The following is a 10,197-nucleotide window of genomic DNA, read 5'->3' on the forward strand; positions in this document are numbered from 1 at the left end:
TCATTCAAAATATTTATCAGATTGATTTAAGGTGATTATACCATAATTTTTTTTTTAAAATTCCATTGTTGGTAGCATAGTCTCATTGTATAAAAATGCAATCATTTGCTTTGCTTTTAGAGATTACTACTCAGTCTTCACCTTTGGTAACCCTTTTATCTGATAGGTATATAGTGATCATTTGCAGTAATATTTTATTTCAACTGACTATTTCTATTTTTGACCTGGATACTCTTCTTAGTGGACTGTTATTCCCTCAATATTATATGTTGCTATATGCTAATATTGTTGATAAATACATGTGGCAAAGGAAAAAGTAAATTGGTTATATGTCTTTATAAATTAGGATAAAGCTAAATTATTTTAATGTAGATATACTGTCAAAAGAGTAAAAATAATGTATAAGTAATGAACTTAAGATTCATTACTTATATTTAAATACAATTTAAAATTGAATTTCTATTAGCTTTGGTTATTTATAAGGAGCCCTGGTGGCACAGTGGTTAAAGCCTTGGCCGCTAACTGAAAGGTCGGTGGTTTGAACCCACCAGCTACTCCACGAGAGAAAGATGTTGGCAGTCTGCTTCCATAAAGATTACAGCCTTGGAAGCCCTATGGGGCCATTCTACTCTGTCCTGTAGGGTCACTATGAGTCAGAATCAACTTGACGGCAATGGGTTTGGGTTTGGTTATCTATAAATAATTTTCTATTCTCAATAGTGAGAAGAGTTTTTAGACTTGAGTATGTAAAGTGGCTGGATTCTGTATCTTGTTGACAAAATAGAGGACATGTTGCAGATGCCTGAGTTATTAGAATATTAATTATCATTTACTTCCATTGCATTAGGAATATTAGTAATCTTTGTTTTTTAAAATGTTGTATACTAAGTTTAATTTGCAATTGAAATTATAATTTTGGAAAGAAGTATGCACTTTCATCCTCTTCTGCATCACAGTGATGGGTGAGTAGTATATGATTTTTGAATTGCATTTGTATAGAAGTTGACAATAGTGTGGTGGAAAATTTTGTTGTGAATTTCTAAAATTTTCTCCATAGCTTTGGGTGGCAAGGCTATGGTATTGCTAAAAATGAAAATGTTATCGTGCTATTATTCATGCATTTTGAAAGTTGAGAAAAAGGGTTTTGTTAGAATGCCAGACATGTGGAAAGATAGCTGATAAACACACACAGACACCCATACACACACACGTACACACAATGTTATTTTAAGCATAAAATTAACACCAGAGAAAAGATACACCCACTGTTCACTTACTGACATGGTTAGGTTGCCAAGACCAGGTCATTATGTGAAAATCAGCATCATGTGAAAATGTAGGATGACCAGATCAGATCAGAAAACGGAGAATGACTACATCATTACATAACTGCCAAATTATATCATTACATAACTGCCAAACCACTGAGAATCATGGCCCAACCAAGTTGGCACACAGTCTTAACCATCACAGCCAGCGTTACTCTCACCTCACACCTTGGCGTCATTACTGCAAGACATACATAGTTAATGCACAAAATAGTTGGATAGTAGATTTTTACTATTCTTATAAATGGGAAATGTTGGATAGCAAGATTATCGATAAGTGAGGAGTAGATGTATTAGCATGAGTTGGTGGTTGGATTGGAAAATTTGTAGTGGGGAGAAGGAATTTATTAACATAGTAGAATATATATATTTGGGGGGGAGTGGCGGAGGAGGGAGGAGAGAGCGAGCACGCAGTGGGTAAGTGGTAAGTGGTCGTCTACTAACCAAAAGGTTGGTGGTTCGAACTCACCAGCAGATCCACGGGAGAAAAGACCTGGCAATGTGCTCTTGTAAAGGTTAAACCAAAAACCTATTGCTGTTGAGTTGATTTCTGACTCAGAGTGACCCTATAGGACAGAGTAGAACTACCCCACAGGGTTTCCAAGGCTATAAATCTTTACAGAAACAGACTGCCACATCTTTTTCCCGTGGAGCAGCTGGTGAATTTGAACCGCCAATATTTCATTTAGCAGCCAAGCATTTAACCACTGTGCCACCAGGCTTCTTTTTGTATAACTCAAACCCTCTGCCACTGAGTTGAATCCAACTCATAGCAATCCCATAGGGTTTCCAAGGCTGTAAATCTCTACAGAAGCAGACTGCCACATCTTTCTCCCGTGGAGTGGAGGGGGGCTTCGAACTGCCGACCTTTCAGTTAACAGTCGATTGCTTTAACCACTGCACCACCAGGGCTCCTTGTATAAAGATTACAGCCTAGGAAACCCTATGGATCAGTTCTACTCTTTTCTGTAGGGTTGCTATGAGTCAGAATTGACCCAAGGATACCCAACAACAATGATAACAATAACACACACACATATATAGATATAGTGCTTTTCTGCCCAAAAGTTCAATTATTTGCTTATATTAATCGTGAAAATATCCACATGTAATAGAGGAAACCAAGGCACACAGAAGTTTGTTGTTGTTGGGTTAGCAGCCAAGGGCTGTCACCAGGGCTCCTTATAAGGAAGTTTACTGACTTGAAAAAGTCTAAGTAAGTGAGCTGTAGAGCCAGTGTTAGAACTCTGCCAATCCCACTCTAGCCAAGTAGTTGGCCCTCTTCCTTTGGAAAACCGTCAAAGTATTTGGGACTTAGGAGCCCTGGTGGTGCAGTGGTTAAGCACTTGGCTGCTAAGTAAAAGGTCGGCAGTTCGAACCCACCAGCCACTATGCAGGAGGAAGATGTGGCAGTCTGCTTCTATAAAGATTACAGTCTTGGACACCCTGTGGGGCAATTCTACTCTGTCCTGTAGAGCTGCTGTGAGTCGGAATTGACTCTACGGCAACAGGTACATGGGACTTAGAATTGGATGACCTGGGTTCTGTTGCTGCTTATTAGCTGTGTGACATTTGGCAGGTCAAGCATTCTCTGGATCACAGTAGAGCCTTGATTTTTTTGTTCGTTTGTTTCAGTATATTTCTGTGCTTTGTTTATTTCCTTGTGAGACAATGTGGCCAAGTTATATTCAGATTATTAAAAAAAAAAAAATCTGGTGTCTCTGAAAGTAATAATAGCAGAAAATTCAGGTCTTTTTTTTCCCCACACAAGTGACTTGTGGTTAAGGATGTTGCTTTTTATTCTCCCTCCAAGTGACTTGTGGTTAAGGATACTCAAAAACCCATTGTCACTGAGTCTGTTCCGACTCATAGCGAGCTATAGGACAAAGTAGAACGGCTCCATAGGATTTCCAAGGCTGTAATCTCTATGGAAGCAGACTGCCACATCTTTCTCCTGCAGAATGGCTGGTGGGTTTGAACCATCGACCTTCTGGTTAGCAGCTGAGCGCTTTAACCACTGTGCCACAAAGGCTCATTAAGGATACTCAAGGTATCACAAACAATATTTTTTCACTTCATAGAACGCTTGTTGTTGTTGTTGGGTGCTGTTGAGTCAATTCCAATTCATGGTGACCCCATGTGTGCAGAGTAGAACTACTTCATAGGGTTTTCAAGGTTGTGACCTTTCAGAAGCAGATCATTAGGCCTGCCTTCTAAGGTGCCTCTGGGTGGACTTCAGCTGCCAACCTTTTGGCTAGTAGTCAAGCCCTTAACTATTTGCACCACCCAGAGTCCACAGTACAATGCTTAATGTAATTTTATTTCTTTTTAAAAACCACAGACTGGTTTAGTGATTGCACTCCAGTTACTGTCTAGTTTGACTCATGACAACCCCATGTGTGTCACAGTAGAACTGTGCTCCAAGGGTTTTCAGTGGCTGATTTTTCAGAAGTAGATTACTAGGGCTTTCTTCAGAGGTACACCTCTGGATAGAATCCAGCTGCCAACCTCTGGTTAGCAGTCAAGGGCGTTAAGCTTTTGCACCACCCAGGGACTCCTAGTGATGGTAAGGTACTCTTATTTCTTAGCATCGTAACCCTAACTTCCCCTTTATTTAACAAATATATACATATCTAAATCACTGGATTGAGAATCAGATAATGTTATTTTCATGAAAAAAGTTCATGTCAAATTACATATGTCAGAGTTTTACAAAGATTTTGGTTTCCATAGTAGCAGATTTTCACACTTGTGTATTCAATACATTTTGTATTCATATAGGATACTAATTTTGAAAAATTCTATAAATGGTGATTTAAAAGCAAATTTTATGTTATAAAAGAATATTATAAATTATTTGTTCAGTTTAGCTTTTCCAGTGACAACTAAGCAACAGATATGAGTTTAACCCCCAATTAGAGCTCTATTAAAATCCATTTTTTATAGTTGTGCTTTCCTTTCAAATTATAAATATTTGTTTACATATTTGTTTTAATTTCTAAAATTCCTAAAAGGAAGGGCTTTGATTTGCAGTTTTATACATTTGCCCCCTTAGGTTTTGACAAATTTGAGTGTGAAAGAGTAATTTATTGGTCACATTTACTTTGTACTATTCATATTAAATCATTTTTATCCACTTTGTGACTAGTTCTGACTGTACTTTTTTTTTTTTTTTATTGTACTTCAGGTGAAGGCTTACAGAACAAATAGTTTCTCATGAAACAGTAGTACACATGTTGTTTTATGACATTGGTTAACAACCCCACAACATATTAACCCTCTAACTTCTCAATCTTTTTTTTTTTGGTGAAAATACACGTAGCCAAAGATACACCATTTCAAAAATTTCTACATACACAGTTCAGTGACATTGACTGCGCCCTTCCAATTGTGCTGTTGTTCTCACTTAAGATGAAGGCTTACAGAACAAAATAGTTGCTCATTTAACAGTTACTACAAATGTTGCCCTATGACAATGGTTAACAATCTCACAACACATCAACAATATCCTTAGTCTACCTTGGGTTCCCTATCACCAGCTCCCTTGTCCCCTTCTGCCCGTTGTCACTGGACTCCTGTACCTCGTTAGTCTCATTTGGTTTTACAGGGCTGTCCACTCCCAGGCTGAACAGTGAACCTCGGAGGTGACTTCACCACTGAGCTAAAAGGGTGTCTGGGGGCCATACTCTTGAGGTTTCTCCAGTCTCCTTTAGGCCAGTAAATCTGGTCTTTTTTTTTGTGAGTTAGAATTTGACTGTACGTTTTTAAAAAATCTATTGCGATAAAATGTATATAAAAAATTTGCCTTTTTAACATTTGAAGTGTTCAATTCCATGACATTAATTACATTCACCATGTTGTACAATTGTCACCACTATCCATTTCTGAATGCTTTTCATTACCCTAAACAGAAACTCAGTACTCCTTAAGGGATAACTCTCCATTTTCCCTTCCCCCCAGACCCTAGTAACAACTAATAAACCTTTGTCTCTATGCATTTACCTATTCTAGATATTTCATATAAGTGAGATCAAACAATATTTGTCTTTTTCTCACTATTTCACTCAGCATAATGTTTTCAAGGTTTATCCATGTCGTAGCATGTATCAGAATTTTATTTGTCTTTATGGCTGAGTAATATTCCATTGTATGGATATACCACAATTTGTTTATCCATTTATCTGTTGATGGACACTTGGGTTGTTTCCCTCTTTCAGCCATTGCGAGTAAAGCTGCAGTGAACATTGATGTACACCTACTCTACATTTTTTGATTCTCTAAGTTTGTAAGTAAAGAACTAAACATTGTGAGATACTGTAATTAACCACAACTGAAAGTGCTTTGAAGCAATTAGCGAAGTATATATGCAAAAGCAGTTTTCTAATTACTTAGTATCACCTTTAAACCATATTACCTCATGGTTTCTTTTTCAATGAATACTTAACATAGTTAGCTTTCAACTCTGTCTGATACTTTAGCTCAGGGAAGAAAGGATTACTGTGGTTTAAAGCCAATTCAGAAATTTCACTTGGCTTCTCAACTTTAAATTCCTTTCACAACAGATATTTTACCAGAAAAATAGAAATGGACCATCTACTGAAACCGCCATTAAGTGGGGGTAGCCAGAGTAGTAGAGAGTCAACAAAATTGATGATTCATTATCAGAGAATAATTGAAAACTGAATTAAAGTTTGATAAAGTACATACATCAGAATTGCATACACTTAATGGATAGAAAATTCCACAAGACATTCTACCCCATCCATTCCTACTTTACCTAAGTTGGGCATTTAACATTTCGCATTTTTATTTTTCATGCTATTTATTTGTAAGTCATTGACCAGCATCAAATACATTATAAAAATAGTTCATACTTGGCATTTCTTTCCATTTTCTCATCCAAACCTTGATTTTAGACCCTGTGACTGACTATTCCTGCAGTTTATTCTCCCTCTATTGGCACATCTTCTTTGGGATCTTATCCAAATTAATAGCGCCTTAAATTTTCTGACTTACTGTTGTTGTTGTTGTTGTTTTTTCCACGCATAAACTCGTTTAGTTTATTGCAGAATAGTCATGGCAAGTAAGATCTCACGACATTCACTGAGAACTGGAGAATCAGAATTAACAATTACAATGTTAGTTCAGTGGCTAGAGTGCAAATCTTTAACTTTAAGCTTTTGCCTTTCGTGAGTGGTCTCGGGAGGAAGGCTTGACCATGGCTCAGACTCAGCAGAGGTGGCTCATAGCTAGGGTCTGAGATTGGAGGTGGTGAACCGAATCTCATTCCAGGGTCTCAGTTTTTAGAGACCTGACTGTTTTGACGTCCTTATATCCCTCTTAACATCCTTAAAAATTTTTGACTTTTTTGACTTTTTTTCTTTTATTTCAACCAAAGAATCATACAGTCATGCGCTCATGTTTATGCCCCCCTATTTTCTGTTCTTTTTTTTTCTTTTACATTGGTTTCTCTTTCTTTTCTGTTGTTTTCTTTTCTTCACATACTTCTCCCACTCTAGGTTACTGTGCAGAATCAAATGCATTTCTGTGTCCTGAAGCCAAGTCAATTGATCACCTAGATTATATATTTAACAAAGCTATGTCAAGTCCCCTTTTCTGTGTTTTTTTTTTTTTTTTTTTTTTAATGAGTCCTGTGCTTTGGGGAGAAGTAGCAAATAGCTGCCTATGATCTGGTGGTCTCTTATTGAAACTAGTTAGACACATCATGCTTTTGTAAGAAGGCTGCCATTCTTTATGTGTATAGCCGGAGAATGGGAGTTTCACTCTAAACTGTAGTCCATGAGAGGCTCAGTAACTTCCACTACTTGGGGCTTCCATTTGGGAAAACTGATAAATTTTAAGAGGTTACTAATAATAGCTGAAGGCTGTACTTACTGGTGACTTTTTGCTAGTAAAATACGACAATACAGTTAAGGCTATCTTTTGGTTTCCACTTAGGGATTTAAATTGATAGATTCAAAGAAACTAGAACTCTAAGCTAGAATTTATAAGTTAGCAAACAATTCAGGAATTCGAGACTCAGTTAGGATATGTGCTAACTATGTGAAATGTGGTTTAGAGTCAGTAGACATCAGACATTGGAACTTGTTAGGACGTGAGGGGTAACACTGAATATGAGGAAAGGCGAGGCAGTCAGAGCTGTCTTATTACAGTAAGGATATAGTATGAAGAGCTTTTCCATACCTGGCCATGCTGCCTGCAGCCTAAGGGAAAGGAAGCAGAAGAGAAAGTTTTCTGGGCCTGAGGCAAAAGTCACAAAGTTAAAAGGGGTTTGTTTTTGGAATCCTCCTATACCCTTCTTATTTTCTATGTTTTCTAAGCTTTTCTGGCATTTGTCTTCCCTCCCTCCCTAAAACAAACATTTATTGAGTACTGCTGTTAGCCAAGGATTATGCTGTCCCCTAACAGTGGATCTGGGGCTGCATGGAGTTACAAACAGAAACAATATAGGAATCCTGCTTTCAAAGGATTCATATCACACTATCACAATATCCTAGCTAAGTGCTTGGATATCATCCTCTTACAAGCCCAGTCCCATCTTGGGGAGGGACTTACTTGGGCCTGTGATCCACTGAAGCCCTGCAACTACTCAATTTCTCCTCTGTCAAATTCTCTTTGCCTAGATGGGGCTTTTCTTAGCAATTAGGTCATTAATTGATTCACAGAGAATAGCAAATAATGACAATCCTCAAAAAGTTATTTCTATTTTAAGATGTGATCTTTTGATGTAGTATTGTCAAACATTACAAGTAGTTATTTAGGATTTAATGTTAGCTTTCTAATAAATAACCTCATTTGATTTTTCACAATAAAATTACTTAAATTTTATGAGATGAAACTGAATTCCAGATTACTTGCTTATGTTCATATAGTTAGTGGCAAAGCTGAGAGTTATCTAGATATTCTTAATCTAATTGAGGCCATGGGTATCTAATCCATACAATGTGTTGGGAAAATAAATGCTTTGGAGTTGAGGTAGGCACAGAGGAGGCTTTCCCTGTGATAAAAGTAAGCTATACTGCTTTTCTAAAGTTATGGACCTGAAAATTCCTGTGGTATAGTTTATGAGCAAACAACGTACGACCTTAATTGGGTTAGGTAAATTAAGGGCAGTAGTGTTCCTATGAAAGCGCTGTAAATATTTGTTAAGTTTTATTAACAAAACATTAATGATAGAATAAATGAAGGTAGTGCTTGACGTCCTAAGTAAAATGAGTAATGAACAACTACTTTTTCCTATGTTTATCTTTTTAAAATATATTAATACATATAAAATATATGTTAATTATTAAATTATAATAATTATTAAAGTATAATAATAAAATGAACATTTGTTCATGATTCCACCATCCCATGCAAGAACTGGAGCATTACTGATAACTTGTACACGTATATAAATCTTCCTTTTCATCTCATCACCTTGCTGTTAGTTCAGAGGTAATCAGAGCCCTTCATTTTGTGTTTTTCATGCAATTTAAAAAATAGTTTTATCTCAATTTTATATATTCTTTATTAATATATGGAGCTCTGGTGGCACAGTGGTTAAGCACTTGGTTGCTAACCAAAAGGTCTGCAGTTCAAATGCACCAGCCATTCTTTGGAAACCCTATGGGGCAGTTCTACTCTGTCCTGTAGGGTCGCAATGAGTCAGAACTGACTTGACGGCAACGGGTTATCAATACATATTTTACCTTTGCCTTTTTAAAAATCAACTTTATCTAAGTATGGTATTGGTAAAATAAAATACATTTTTGACAGATATATTTACTCTACAATACAGTGTGCCTCCATCAAAATACAAATAAAGAACGTTCCCAGCATCTGAAAATTTTCCCCAGCACTGTTTCAGAGTCAGTCACCCTCATGCCCTTCTAGCCTCATCTAACTACTGCTTTGCTTTTATCACTATAAGTGATATTTACCTGTTCTAGAGTTTGATGTGAATGTAATCATACTATGCACTCCTTTCTGTCTGACTTCTTTCACTCAGCATAAAGATTTTGAGGTGCAAGTACATTTTTCCATGTTTCATTAATTTGTTCCTTTTTATTCTGTGTTGTATTCCATTGTATGCATCTACCACAAGATGTTTGTTCATGTTACCTGTGTATTTAATTTGAGTTGATTCCAATTTTAGTTATTATGAATAAAAATGCTGTGAACATTTGTATATGTATATGTTTTAATTTCTTGTGAGGAAAAAAATGAGTGGAATTGCTGGGTCTTATGGTAAGTATATGTTTAGCTCTCTAAAAAGAGCTGACAAATTTATCCAGAGTACTTACACCACCAACAATGAATGAGACTCCTAGTTGGGCCACATTCTTATCAGTATATGGTGTTGCCAGTGTTTGCCTCTCCGCCACCTTTTTTTAAGTCATTCAGACATGTGTGTAGTAGAATTTCATTATAGTTTTAATCTAAATTTCCCTAATGACTAATGATGTTGAGTATCTTTTCATGTCCATATTTGCCATCTGTATATAAAGGGTCTATTCAAGTATTTTGCCCATTTTTAAAAATTAGTTTGTTTCTTATTGTTGAATTTGAGAGTACTTTACATATTCTGGATTCATGTCTTGTAAGATATGTCAATTGCAAATATTTTTTCATAGCATGTGGCTTTTCTTTTCACTCTTAACAGCATCCTTTCAAGAACAAAGTTCTTAATTTTCATGAAGTACCATTGATCAGTTTTTTCTTTTATGGATCATGCTTTTGGTGTTGTATCTAAGAACTCTTTGCCTAACACAAGGTTAGAAAGATTTTCTCCTGTTTACTCTGGGATGTTATTTACAGTTTTCAGTTTTAGATTTGGGACTGTGATTCTTTTTTTTTTTTTTTTTTT

At 36.4% G+C, this 10,197-nt stretch overlaps 1 protein-coding gene across 2 annotated transcripts in view; it reads left to right on the forward strand.

Moving 5' to 3' along the window:
* COG5 (component of oligomeric golgi complex 5) overlaps positions 1-10,197 on the forward strand; it is a 304,101-nt gene that overhangs the window by 79,086 nt on the left and 214,818 nt on the right. The window lies entirely within an intron of this gene.

The sequence above is a fragment of the Trichechus manatus genome, unplaced genomic scaffold, assembly GCF_000243295.1.
Source record: "Trichechus manatus latirostris isolate Lorelei unplaced genomic scaffold, TriManLat1.0 scaffold00096, whole genome shotgun sequence".
Classification (NCBI taxonomy): Eukaryota; Metazoa; Chordata; class Mammalia; order Sirenia; family Trichechidae; genus Trichechus; species Trichechus manatus.